The sequence below is a fragment of the Babylonia areolata genome, chromosome 29, assembly GCF_041734735.1.
Source record: "Babylonia areolata isolate BAREFJ2019XMU chromosome 29, ASM4173473v1, whole genome shotgun sequence".
NCBI lineage: Eukaryota > Metazoa > Mollusca > Gastropoda > Neogastropoda > Buccinidae > Babylonia > Babylonia areolata.
Window position 1 is genome coordinate 16,699,033 of NC_134904.1, and position 14,923 is coordinate 16,713,955.

The 14,923-nt window shown below is 43.4% G+C and overlaps 1 non-coding gene across 1 annotated transcript; it reads left to right on the top strand.

Moving 5' to 3' along the window:
* The first annotated feature begins 328 nt into the window (after positions 1-328).
* LOC143275121 (U8 small nucleolar RNA) lies at positions 329-455 on the top strand. The gene has a single exon (XR_013053373.1). It is a non-coding gene; the product is annotated as a U8 small nucleolar RNA (small nucleolar RNA).
* The last annotated feature ends 14,468 nt before the right edge of the window (positions 456-14,923 follow it).

Sequence of the window (14,923 nt, forward strand, 5' to 3'; positions counted from 1 at the left end):
TTAAAAAACGAATAAATAAATAAATTAATAATAATAATATTAATGGAAAAAAAGTTTCTATGTGGAACAAACTAAAAAGTTATCGTTCTTGCTAGAAGTAACAATTTTGTTTATACAATTTATTTTAAATTTTTTCCAAACTCAGATTTGTCTAAGTTAATTATAGAAAATACTTCGGATAAAAGTTTGTTGTGATTTCAATGAGCTTCTGTATTGCTATCCATTGGTAGGGTATATTATCATCATTTCATTTATATGCGGAAATCATCAACCTGTTTTTATCGTGTAAGACGAGACAGAAGAAAGGATTTTTCCGGCTGAACTAGCGTCATCATGTAGGATATATTCTTACCTGTGGGCCTCGTGCCTTCAGTGACGTGATGAGAGCGGTGGTGATCTTGATGAACACAGTCCGCGGGGAGAGGGCCCAGCAACACCCTCTCCTCATCTCTGATTCCTACATGGTGACCTTAACAACCAAGAACTAAATATTTTTTTTTATTTTTTTTTTGTGGTACTCTTATAGTTGGCTTCATCAAGTTTTTGTGCCTTATACATAGTTGTATTTGTTTTTTTATGTATTTATCTACTATTTTTATTTTCTTTTATTACTTTTTTTTTAGGTCTGACTAAGTGTGTTGGGTTAAGCTGTTGGGCAGGCATCTGCTTGGCAGGTGTGGTGTAGCACACATGGACCTGTCCGAACGCAGTGACACCTCCCTGAGCCACTGATACTGACCTTATCAGCTTGGTTTTTTTTTTAGAGTGTGGAGTATCGGCCTTGCTGGTAACATGTCTGCCTAGGTAGCCAGTATTTTCTCACTGATAGAGAAACCGATTTCATTGAAATTATCCACACAGTAACCTGAGGGTGTTGTCCATAAGTCTGCAAAATATCTAAAAGTTCGGGAGCAAATTATGCGAATATTGTCAAATTCAAAACAACATGTTGAAAAATCCAATATCAGAGGAAAACTCACTTTCTCCTTGAAACAGTTTTCAATGGTAACCTTATCACTTTCACTCAAAGGCATGGTTGATCCTTCCAAACTGAAACTTTGGACAGAACTGATTTTGGATACAGACGACAATAAAAAAAATTTTTTAAAAATCAATAGACTTGACACCCAGACAGGCTATTTTTAGACTGACACTGAGTGACAGATGCCAACACCTGGCAGCTGGCATGAACATGATGAAGGTCACATTGCACAGCTCTGATATTGGATTTTTTGACATGCTGTTTTGAGTTTAACAATACTCGCATAATTTACGTCCGAACTTTTAGATATTTTGCAGACTTGTGGATGATACCCTAAGGGTACTGTGCAAAAATTTTCAATGAGTTCGGTTTCTCTGTCACGAAGAAAACACTTGTCAAGAAGCGGTTCACTTTTGGGGGGACACCCGATATACATTACAATCATGCAGAGTGCTGGGCTAGTGGTGATGCGACCGCCTAAGAAGAAGAGAGAAAGGATAGAAGGAATGAATGAAGGTGGCAGAATGGTTAAGACGCTCATCATCTGTCAACACAGTGTCCGTGAAGGTCTGGGTTCGATTTTCCCGCTCTCGTCCTTTCTCCTTTGTATTTGTATGTCTTTTTATCACAACAGATTTCTCTGTGTGAAATTCGGGCTGCTCTCCCCAGGGAGAGCGCGTCGCTACACTACAGCGCCACCTTTTTTCTTTCTTTTCTTTTTTTTTTTCTTTTTTTTTTTTCCTGCGTGCAGTTTTATTTGTTTTGTTTTTTTCTATGGAAGTGGGTTTTTCTACAGAATGTTGCCAGGAACAACCCTTTTGTTGTCGTGGGTTCTTTTATGTGCGCTAAGTGCATGCTGCACATGGGACCTCGGTTTATCGTCTCATCCGAATGACTAGCGTCCAGACCACCACTCAAGGTCTAGTGGAGGGGGAGAAAATAGCGGCGGCTGAGCCGTGATTCGAACCAGCGCGATCAGATTCTCACGCTTCCTATGTGGATGCGTTACCTCTAGGCCATCACTTCACTTGTCAGTTTGAGTAGAAAAATCAAACTGAACGTCTAGTCATTCGGACGAGACGATAAACCAAGTTCACGAGTGTAGCACGCATTTGGCGCACTGGAAAAAAAACCAAAAAACAAAAACAAACACACACACACACACACACACACACACACACACACACACACACACACACACAAAACAAACAAAAACAAACAAACAAACAGCAACAACAACAACAACAAATCCAGTATGATTAGTAGAATTGTACAATCAACAACCATCAACCTGAAGATCTAGTCATCAGCCCCATCCACATGCAATATGCGGCTTCTGTTCAGACGCGCGCGCGCGCGCGCGTGTGTGTGTGTGTGTGTGTGTGTGTGTGTGACAGAGAGACAGAGAAAGAGAGAGAGAGAGAGAGAGAGAGAGAGAGTGTGTGTGTGTGTGTGTGTGTGTGTGTGTGTGTGTGTGTGTGTGTGCAGTGCGTGCATGTGTGAGTATGCACAAGTTTTTGTATTGATATGCACTTGTGTGTATCTTAATTTCTACTGTATCTGTGTTTGTGAATGATTTTCGATTTATTTTCGAACCTTGTCATGTACTATTCCCCCAATATTCTTTGTGACTCCGGCACACTTGGTAATAAAGACATATTCTATTCTAATCTAATCTAATCTATTCTATTCAAAAACGACAAGAAGGCTGTCCACTGGAGAAAATTCCGTAGGAGAAATCCATGTTGATAGGTTCCACAAATAAATAAATAAATAATTATACGCATGTACTCAATGCCTGATTAAGCACGCTGGGTATTGCTGCTGATCAGGCATCTGCTAGGTGGTGCAGCGTATATGGATTTGTCCGCCAGAACGCTGTGACGCCTCCTTGAGAAACCGAAACCGATGCTAGGAAGAAGGGAGGTAATCTGACTGCACTGATCCAATCCCACTCTTGCCAATTATGTCCTCCACCTTCCGCTAGACTTTTGAGTGGTGGCCTGGACCGCAAGTCATTCGGGTGATAAACGCAAGTTTCATGCGTGGCATGCACTTAGCGCACGTTAACTCACTCAGTATGGCCAGTCCTCTCTTCTCCTCTGCACAGACCCCTCGGATGTCCAGTGGGTGTCCAGTGAATGACCCAACCTTTAGCTTCCGTCGTCAGAACTGTGTTATTCTTTGTCAACATTCACCTCTTCAGTATAAGAGCGTTCCGCTTGTAATATTTTGATGATGGTAATTGGGATGAAACGCTGTTAACGTCGTCTGTTTCGCCGTTCGTATGGAGAGAGTTAAAGAACCGTGCACGGCAACAAGAGGGTTGTTCCTGGTCAAATTCTGTAGGAAAATGCACTTTCATTGTAAAACAAATGCACTTGCAGACAGACATTTTTTTCCCCTCTCTTTTGTAGATGATAGATAGATAGACGGATAGATAGATAGATAGATAGACAAACAGATATATAGACAGATAGATAGATGAATTATATGGGTGGCACTGCACTGTGGCGACGCGGGAAGAGCAACCTGAATTTCACAGAGAGAAATCTGTTGTGACAACAACAACAAAAGTGATACAACTTATCTGTCGCATGTGTGTGTGTGTGTGTGTGTGTGTGTGTGTGTGTGTGTGTGTGTGTGTGTGTGTATACATTATATATTAGAGACTTTTTGAACTTATACATTTTATATTTCTTTCTTCAAAGAAAAAAAACCCACGACTACTTTTGCTTCTGTAGACCTACAACCTTAACAGCAACACTGATTCTTAACACTTAACAGCTGAGCACTGCTGGACATTCGGAATGATGATGATAAGCATACACGGACGTGATGAAACTGAAGTGCGATACAATAAAGCCATGAGTAAGCAGGGAGGCCGGAAAAGACCTCGGGAAGAGAGACAAAGCAAACATAGGACTGTGTCTCCTCCTCCTTCATCATCATCATCATCATCAATACAAACAAAACAGTCCCAAAGTTTGTGACCTTTCATGCCCTACTCTCATGGTGACCTCAGTTTCGACTCGTACACCCTTCCACTACCGTGCTTGGGGTGAGTCCTGTCAATGTCTTCAGTGTCGGCAGATTCATGGGGGTCATTTGTTTGAGGGACGTGGTGGCGGTCTCCACACTGGGAGGGACGCTCGCTCAGTCTGGCTCCGCGACAAAGCCATTACTGTCGTTAGTAAAGGGCTTAGTAGGTGGTGTCCTAAGTACGTTAGATCAGCAGAACAGGCACCACTGAATACCACCGAAGTGACTCGATCAGCAGCAGTGCAGGGTCTCCTCAGGTGTGTGGCCTTCTGGCGACCTAACATCGATGACGTTAGATCAGAACAGGCACCACTGAATACCACCGAAGTGACTCGATCAGCAGCAGTGCAGGGTCTCCTCAGGTGTGTGGCCTTCTGGCGACCTAACATCGATGATTCCCTGCGGACTGCCGACGCTGGGAGTGTGACAGACGAACCCGGGGGTGTGGCCATGTACGGCCCGGGGGACTCGGAATGAGCGGCGTGGGAGTGATGCCACTGAAACGGTGAAGATGACAGGGCAGCAAAAAACAAAAAAAAGAAAAAAAAGAAGAATAGGACAGTGTCATAATGGGGTAGGGTGAGGTGGAGGGAGGCGGGCGGTCGGGAGAGGGGTGGGAGGGGGGTGCAACTAGACAGACAGAGACAGATGGATTCTTCCAAAAAACGCTTCACCATGTAATTGTCAGGCACGTACAACGATATCGTTTGTTTATGGGGCTTTTTTCTTCTTCTTCTTCTTTCTTCTCTCTCTCTCTCTCTCTCTCTCTCTCTCTCTCTCTCTGTCTCTCTCTCTCTCAAACAAGAAGCAGGATGAGTCAGGGTGATCCAAGAGAATGCGTGCGCGCGACGAGAGAGAGAGAGAGAGAGAGAGAGAGAGAGAGAGAGAGAGAGAGAGGGAGAGAGAGAGAGAAAGGGGGTAGAAATAGAGAGAGGGGGGGAGAGAGAGACAGAAAGAGAGAGAGAGGGTGGAGGGAGAGCGAGAGACAGACAGAGGGAGAAAGAGAGAAACGGGGGAGAAACAGAGAGAGACAGAGACAGGGAGAGCTTCATTATTTCAATAACAGTGACAGTGACTGATGAAAGGTCTGTGCTTTGCTTCACAAGCACAGTTGTCTTCTCCTCCTCCCCTTTCTCTCATATCGTATTTGACAGGACAGATCTCTCTTTCTGTTCGGGGGGGCGGGGGCTGAATCTGTGCTCTCTGTCTCCCCCCCCCCCCCTCTCTCTCTCTCTCTCACTCGCTCTCTCTCGTTGATATTCACATACATGCAGCCTCTTTATGTAGAATTTTCGCCACAAGACAAGACTCCGCACAAATGTCAGTGAACTGGTCTCACCCTCTCTCTTTCAAGTTTGTCTCAGTGGAAAAAGTCATCAGTGCAGCACGCACTTGGCCCACTCGAAAAGAACTCGTGGCAAATAGAAGTTGTGTACTCTCATCGAAATTCATTTTGAAGAAATCCGCTCTGATTGGAACATAAAATATAATCATTATGATATGCATGCACTCAACTTGAAGACTGACGAAGCGCATTTGGGTTAAGCTGTCTTGCAGATGTGGTGTAGCGTATATGGATTTGTCCGAACGCAGTGTAGGACACCTTGTTGTGAAACTGAAACCGGAACCCCTGCGAACTGAACGACAAAATAGGCGACCGTGACGACACTGACCAGTGTTTGACCGCTAATGATGTCACTGATACGTTTATATTTTGCTTTTGTATTTCTTGCTCCTTGAGCTACTGATACTGATACTTTATCACAACAGATTTCTCTGTGTGAAATTCGGGCTGCTCTTCCCAGGGAGAGCGCGTCGCTACACTGACAGCGCCACCACCCCCCCACGCCCCACCCCCCACCCCCACCCCCGCCACCCCACCCTTTTTTTTTCTCTTTTTTTTTCCTGCGTGCAGTTAAAAAAAAAAATTACTTGTAACAGAAGGCTCTTAGACTGACTGAAGAGATGGATGAAGACCACGGACACCGCATTTCTAATGGCGCGCATGAAATGGAGGGGCGTGAGAATTTCAATAATCTGTATATTTGTATAATTATAGCTATTTCCATTTGGTGCCATTTGAATTATCTTTTTTTTATTTTTCATTCGTTTTATTTGTTTGTCGTTTTCTTTTTTATGTTGCACACTTGCTGCTGTCAAAAAGGACATCTCTGTTCCCAAGTATACACAATTAAGTTTGTGTGTTGTATTGTATTGCTATGGGCTGGGGGGCCATTCAGACTCAACAGGGTCAAAACGGGGGACGGAAGAAGGGAGATAACTGGCCTTCCCGAGCCCGGGATTTACTCACTGATTCCTACGCTCGAGCAACTGCCCAAGCATCCAAAGCGGCGTTTACGTTCCAATGTATGCATACACTGCTAACAAAGGGAACAAACTTCTACAGTATTTCCAGCTGTGTCCACACATGGGACATTTTGACGGAAATCACGCAAATTGCCTCCCCTGTCAATGTCTACAACAATCGTTTTGTTCTGCCATAGTCAAGATCGACGAAGAACATGTACACATCTTGAACCAGTTTTACATTTTACAAGTAATGAAACACGATTTCCCTGCTATTGCCATAAAGAAAACATGCACAAAAATGCTTGAAAAAAAACACTCAAACTTTCCGGAGGTTTATCAAGAGTCGTGTCCCTTCCTTGTTTATTCACACATAGCTGAAAGGTTTGATGAATCAGGATTCCATGCCTGAACACTCGACAACAAATATCCTTGTTGGCGCGGATTCTACGACACGCACTCAGTGCAAGTTTACCCGGACTGGTCAAAGGCCAAGATTGTTTTAGATTCTCCCACACAGTTTGGGGCCCTCGATCCGTCACTGAGTGATAAAGAAATGAGAAAAGACGAGATAAGGCCAAACAAACACAAATCTCCGCGTGTGTATCCGCCTCAGCCCGTGCGCGCGCGCGCGCGTGTGTGTGTGTGTGTGTGTTGTCGCGGATCCCAGACCACACCCACATTTTAAAGCCGATCGAGTTCATACCGATCTCACATCAAAGCCAAAGCCCCGAAAAACTTGACTTTAAGTTCGAGTGAGTGACAGCCCGAATAGGTCGCATCGTTAAACTTCACTCAGTGTTGAATTTGACACAATGACTAATCTGCCATATCCGTGCGAGCTTTCCGTCACGTAAACGCCGGGGGTGATCTGTTGATTTATCAATAAAACAACTTCCAGCTTATAAGAATAATAATGATAAATAATAGTATTTATACAAGCGCTAAATCTTGTGCCCAGAGACAAATCAAAGCACTTTCAACCCAGTCGCTAGCAGCGATAATAATAGAAGCGGACTGATGCCGTTGATGACGGCTCGAGTCCAAGGAGTGTGTGGTGATAGCTCTCACGGGGTTCTGTGGTAAGTCACTATGGTGTTGAAAGCTAAACTGAAACTATGATAAAGATAATCATGGAGCGAAGTCAAAAGAGGATAAATGTTGGTGGTGGACCCCTCTTGGGCACGTCAAAGTAAAGCGAAAGGCATGGCTGCAATCAACATCAAGACTGAACTAAACGGATACTGTATAAACAACCGCATCATATTCTTGTCCGGTTTTAAAATTTGTGGTCATGATTTAGCAAAGTTTCGCTGGTGTACATTTTCTCCAGGCTGGGGTATACATAGAGAGAGAGGGGGGAGGGAGGGAGAGAGGGAGGGGGAGAGAAAGAGGGGGGAGGGAGGGAGAGAGAGAGGGGGGAGGGAGGGAGAGAGAGAGAGGGATGGAGAGAGTGAAAGAGAGGGAGAGAGAGAGACACTGAGGGAAGGAGAGAGAGGGAGAGAGACAGAGAGAAAGCAAGGGAGAGAGAGAGGGAGAGAGAGAGGGAAGAGAGAGGGGGGAGACAGAGAGAGAGGGGGAGAGAGAGGGAGAGAGAGAAAGCAAGGGAGAGAGAGAGGGGGGAAGAGAGAGAGAGAAAGAGATATGGAGAGAGAGAGAAAGAGACGGAGAGAGAGAGAGAAAGAGGGAGAGAGAGAGAGGGGGAGGGAGAGGGGGAGGGAGAGAGAGAGGGGGGGAGGGAGAGAGAGAGAAAGAGAAAGACAGAGAGAAAATTTCATTTGTTAGGCCTCTGGTTCATAACAAAGGAGTGGTGCAAGAAAAAAAAAACGAGTCGTGCTACTTGTGTAAAGGACACATCCACACCCGCCTACACGCGCACTCAGGGATCCCCACCTCTACACACACACACACACACACACACACACACACACACACACACACACACACACACACTCACACACTGACACACTGACACACACACACACTGACACACACACACACACACACGCACTCACGAGCTTAGAGAGAGAGAGGGGGGGAGGGGTGTGGGGGGTGGGGGTCGAACCTGACTGAATGGAGGTTCAGATAGTTAACTTTTCTAACGCTGTTTGTTACGGCAGTAAACTTTCATTTCAATCATACAACGTGTTGGGTCGAATGATTTCTCGCTGTCTTCAGTGGATGGCCGAAAACATCTTACGACATCAAAATAATGCCATGTATAAACGTAAATTGTAACGCCTTGTATACGTGTCCGTTACTCCACCGGCTATGCGAACATTTTTTTAATTATTTTTTTTAATCTCCTGACTGTCGACCTGATTCTTTTTTCTTCTTTTTTTTTCTGTACTCCATCATATTACGCATTTTGGGTTTCGTGCCAATGAGAGAATGTTGCAAACAACGAAGATGGATGCCCTGTCGTTTCAGTTTATAAATGCTTCAGTAAAAGCGTTATGGTGTGGAAAGTGCGGGTGGCTCAGCATGGTTAGACTCCATTCCTTCGTTCTCTCCCCTCTCTCTCTCTCTCTCTCAGCTTTGGGGGGCGGGGGTAAGTGCGCGTGTGGGTGTGGATGTATCTTTGTTTACACTAATAGCATGATTTATATTTTCTTGGCCCACTTGATCCTTTGTTATGCGGGGCCGCCGGGAGGCCTAACAAATAAAAACGGTGTCATTCTCTCTCTCTCTCTCTCTCTCTCTCTCCCTCCGACTCTGAACTTTGTTCACATGGGTGGCAGTAGCACAATTTCAGAGCTCCGACAAAAAAGATTAATTTTTGATAATTAACAGAACTTCTGACACTTGTTGACAATGCCAGTTGGCATTCAAGACCATCGACTGGCCATTGGTACTTTTGTGCCAAGTTTGATCAAAGTTTTGAAGAGGAAAGCGGCGATTTTTGCAAAACGCATTCGGGGATTCAAGATCTTCAACTTTGCTGGCCATTTTGCTGTGACCACTCTGTTCGCCTTTCTCGTGATTTCGGGCGTTGAACTCAACCCTGGCCCAGTGAGCGGACAGAGCGCAAGCAACAACACTGCAGAACACAGCCAGTCAACACGGGGAATAGACACGGACACAGAACAGTCATCTGTACAACAGCTGATCAGGTCAGTGCAGTCTCTCACCGAGTCAGTGAAAAGAATTGAAGATAGACTTGAAACGAACCAGAATGTACTGTCGTCAAAAATAGCTGACGTAGAAACCCATCTTAACCACCGTTTTGATGAATTGTCTGAACAACAGAAAATACTAACAGATGACGTGGATGCTATGTTTGTACACTACGAAAATCTACAGGAAAATCAAGATACGCTCGAAAATCTTGTTGAGAACTTGGAAGAAAAAATCGACAAGTTGGAAAACCATTCCAGACGAAACAATTTAATCTTCGGTGGCCTGTTGAACGGTGGAAAGGAATCGTGGGAACAGTGTGAAGAAAAGGTGCGCTCTGTCATGAGGGACAAAATGAAAATCACCACAGACATCGGGATCGAAAGAGCACACCCCCTTGGAAAATCATCTGTCATCGTCAAGTTCCTATCTTTCAAGGACCGAGAGCTTGTGATGTCCAGGGCAGGGTGTTTGAAAGGAAATGATCCTCCACTCTTTGTGAGAGAAGACGTGTCAGAGAAAGTCCGGAACAAACAGAAAGGTCTGCTGTCACTGAGAAAAGAAATGAGAGACAACAACAAGAGGGCAGTAATCAGACACGACAAGCTTCGGACTGATGATGGCGTGTTCACATTTGATCTGAAGAAAAACGAAATCGTGAAACTTGGCAGCGACACGCCTCACTTTCAAGGCGGAAGATTTCCATCCGTTCCCCGGGGAGATAGCAAAGACGTAGCCAAGGCAGCATCGTCAGGGAAGAAAGATGGGTCTTGCATCTCCGACACAAGGTGCGGCCACTCGAGCTCTACAGAGGACAACACAGCAGCAGACCAACTCACGACCCAGGACCAGGCGGACAACAGGCTGTACTCAACCGTGGTGAGGCAGGACAGCCGTAGCGGACAGAGAGGACCGCACCGACAGCCGTCGTCACGACCAGGGACCGACCGCAGTGACGCCCGGGCCCCACGAGGTAGAGGGGGATTCCGAGTCCAGCCCCCCTCCATGCAGCGCAACAGGCAGAAGTCATCGGTCTCTCACTCCAGGGGGAGTCGGGGCAGTGAGGGTGGTTCGAGTCAGTCAGCATCACAGCAATAGGGAAGTGGCCGGTGCTCACAGACAGACCGTGAAGGCAGGAGGCTAAAGGTGGGAACATGGAACGTGGAGGGGTTGCTTCAGCGTCTTGACTCTTTTGATTTTGTTGACTTCCTCAAAACTTTTGACATTTTCTGCCTCACTGAAACTTTTGTAGATTTTAATTTTCAATCAGATAAATTTTCTGACTACATTTGTGTGACTTCTTTTGCAAGAAAATTAACTCAAAGGGGGAGAAAATCAGGCGGTGTAGTAGTGGGATATAAAAATGAACTGAGGGAGCAGATCAAAGTAGTGGAATTAGAGTATGATAATCTGATTTGTCTACAGTTAGACAGGACTGTCTTGGGCACACTCAAAGATATATTTTTCATTGGAACCTACGTACCACCTAGTGATTCGAGTGTGTATAATTTGTTACAACATGGCTACGGAATTGAACCTCTGGAACACTGTATCAATACTCTGTATGAAACATTTGAAGATTTCTACGTATTCATTTGTGGTGATCTGAACGCACGAACAGCCAGTCTGAATGGTTTGGCTGAAGTAGGTTTTGACCCACTATATCAAGAAGATGAAGTGTATGTGACACGAAGCTCACAAGACTTAACAGTGAATCTGTTTGGATCACAACTGATTGACTTGTGTAGCATGTTCCATTGCTCTGTTATAAATGGAATATGTGATAAAGGTTTTGATGATGGGTGTACATATATCTGCAGTACGGGAAGTAGTGTCATCGACTACTTCGTTACGTCAAATGAGTTGCTTGATTTGGTTCTATCCTTTGAGATAATTGATAGGGTTGATTCTACCCATTTACCAATTTCAGTTATGTTGGGCAGTGATAACACTAACGCAAGTATGGGTAGTAGGGAAGATAGGCAAGGTATCTGGAGAGAAAAGCTTTGCTGGACAAGGGAGAAGGAAGGGGAGTTCTTAGCTAACTTTTCTTCTCCACAGTCAGAAGCGGATCTTTGCCATGCTTTCGAAGAGATTGAGAGAGATACTGAATCAGCTTTGACCAAATTTGTTGACTGCCTTCTTAATGCTGCCAGTTGTATGAAAAAGCAAGTTAGGATTGATTCTGGTCATGTAAAAAAAGAAGCCCCTTGGTTTGATAAAGAGTGCAAAGAAGCGAAGCAAAAAACACGTAAACTTTTAAGCACATTCAGAAAATCAAAGGAAACATACGGTAGAAAGGTAAGCCAAAGTAATTCACAGAGACAATGGGATATAGCCATAGGAAATTCTGATCGATGTGATGAGGACATAACTATAGAAGATAAACGACTGGCCTTTGTAAAGGCAAGAAAGGAATACCGACAACTAATACGGGCAAAGAAAAGTTCGTATAAGAAAGAAAAAGCGCAAAGACTAAACAACTCTATTCATGATGCTAAGTTATTTTGGTCAGAGGTGAGATCGAATACGTGTAGAGGTAAACAGAAAACAAGTGAAAAGATAACTTTAGATCAGTGGTATGAGCATTTTAAATCTGTGTTCAGGACAGAAGAGGGGGTAAATAATGGAGCAGAGTATGATAGTGTAGTGGATCATGATATAGCTGAAGAATTAAACATTCCAATTTCAGAGGAAGAAGTACATCAGGCCATAACTGGGCTGAAAAACGGAAAAGCATGTGGTTATGATGGGGTAACTGCCGAAATGCTTAAAACTGTAGCAACAAAATCAGTCCCTTTCTTGTGTCGTCTTTTCAATCAGATTTTCAGCAATGGTGAGTTCCCAGAACAGTGGAGTTACTCGATAATCATACCCATTTTTAAGAAAGGCAATCCAGATTTACCTGATAATTACAGAGGAATTTCCTTGTTAAGTGTGGTCAGTAAGATTTATACGAGTATACTTAAAAGAAGACTTACTAAATGGATGGATGACAATGGAAAAGTAGTTGAAGAGCAGGCAGGCTTCAGAAAATCATATTCAACGATTGATCATATCTATACCTTATCATCTATTGTAGAGAAATGTTTTAGTAGAAAAGGCGAAAAATTGTATGTAGCTTTTATAGATCTGAGAAAGGCTTTCGATTCAGTCCATCATGCTTCCTTGTTTGCAACTTTATTGAGAGCAGGATTATCTGGCCCATTTTTTAATGCTTTAAGAGCTATGTATTCTTCAGTTTCATCATGTATTCGTGTGAATGAGGAAATGACTGATCTTTTTGGTTGTCCTTTAGGTGTTAAGCAGGGGTGCATTTTGAGTCCTACACTCTTCTCCTTATTCATAAACGAAATAGCCGTAGCTCTAGAAGAGGTAGGAAAACATGGAATACAACTTCAGCCAGGTCTGATCGAACTGTTCCTTTTATTGTTCGCAGATGATTTAGCTCTTTTATCAAGGACACCCTGGGGTCTGCAGAACCAGTTAAACCATCTTAGTGCATTATGTAAAGAAAGGTTTTTGAAAATAAACGCAGAAAAATCCAAAGTTATGGTATTCAGAAAGGGGGGTTACCTAGGGAAAAATGAGAAATGGTTCTTGGATGGTGCTGATCTAGAAGTGGTTAACAGTTACACTTACCTGGGATACACGTTCACGACAATGTTGAGTAATGTGCAGGGAGTGCGATCCCTCGTAACGAAAGGAAAGAAAGCTGTACATGACTGTGCCCGTGTCCTCCGAAATCTCAATGAGATGACGAGGCAGTGCTTCTTCAAAATTTTTGATGCCCAGGTTCAGCCGATTTTATTATATGGGTCAGAAATGTGGGGTCTAGAGGAAATAGACTCAATTGAAAAGGTGCACACCCATGCATGCAAAAGATTCTTAAATGTTTCAGCAAAGACACCAAATAAATGTGTATATGGAGAGCTGGGGAGATATCCGTTACACGTAAATTCATGCATGAGAGCAGTAAAGTACTGGTTAAAATTATTACATATGAATATTAGCAGACTGCCCAAACAAGCTTATCTAATGCAAGTTAATATGGAGGAAAACGGAAAATTGTGTTGGGCATCGAAACTCAGAGACATACTCCAGAAATGTGGTTTTGCTTTTGTTTGGCTGAACAAAGGTGTTGGGAATGAACGATCTTTCCTCTCGCTATTGAGAGATCGACTCGTTGCAAACTTTATTGACGACTGGACAACAGCAATTAACACCAGCGAGAGATTTTCGCTGTATTCAACTTTCAAGTCAAATTTTTTCCCCGAACCTTACATAGATAATATTAGAATAAAACGTTTTAGAGATATGATCGCAAAACTCAGAATGGGTGTTCTTCCTCTCAACGCAAACGCTTTTCGATTTGTTCAAGACAATACACAAAGGGTTTTATGTAGTTTTTGCAAAGATCAAATAGAAAATGAAGTACATTTTATTTGTATTTGTCCATGCTACAAAGAATTACGGTATCATTATTTTGGATCAAACACTATTAATGAAGAGCAATTCAGTGATTTAATGCAATGCCCTGATGTAATGTCAATGCATAATCTAGCCCATTTTGTATTTTACGCTGAGAAAAAGCGTGACATATTGATGGAGCTAATCAAATGATTATTTGCTGTCCCTGTTCTAGACGAATATCCATACAATGCAGTACAGGTGTGAGCCGCAGGCCACAACTCAATTCAAATGAAGGATGCATCGCACGCGCGTGCGCGCGGTGTGTGTGTGTGTGTGTGTGTGAGTGAGTGAGTGAGTGAGTGTGTGTGTGTGTGTGTGTGTGTGTGTGTGTGTGTGTGTGTGACTTATCCACTTGTCAGCTAAGTAAATTGTAGGTTTGTGTAATCAGAGTCCAAGCAAAATTGTAATGTACTAGAATACTGTCTGTTATTGTTGACTATGTTAGGAGCCTGATGACTTATGAACATTAAACCATCTGGAATCTGGAATCTGGAATCTCTCTCTCCCCGCAGCTACAAAAAGTTTGATACAAAAGGATTTCTGTCTGGCTTACTCACGTATGGTTAATTTTTCTGATGTTTACCAGTGCACCGACCCTGACTGAAAGTGCACTTGCAACTTGATGTAGGAACTTACTTTAATTCTGTCGTTGACAAATAACATGCCCCCCCTTAAGGACCAAACGTCTAAACACTAGGAAAAACCTCCATGGTTAAATGAAGATATAAAATTAAAAATGAAATATCGTGATCTGTCACTGTGGAAACTACAGGAAAAGATGAGAAATTCAAGAAAAAGACAAACAAAGTAACTGCAATAAAACGGGCTGCCCCAAAGAAATAGTTCACTGAGTGACTTGATGATATTTCAAAAAGATACAAAATCCACCTCAGTGAAAGCCGTCAACCAGCTGTCGAGGAAAAAGTCAACTTTCACTCCACCTGGAAATGAACTATGAGCTGAAAACCCAAAGAAACATTTTACTACTGTCGTCGAAAGACC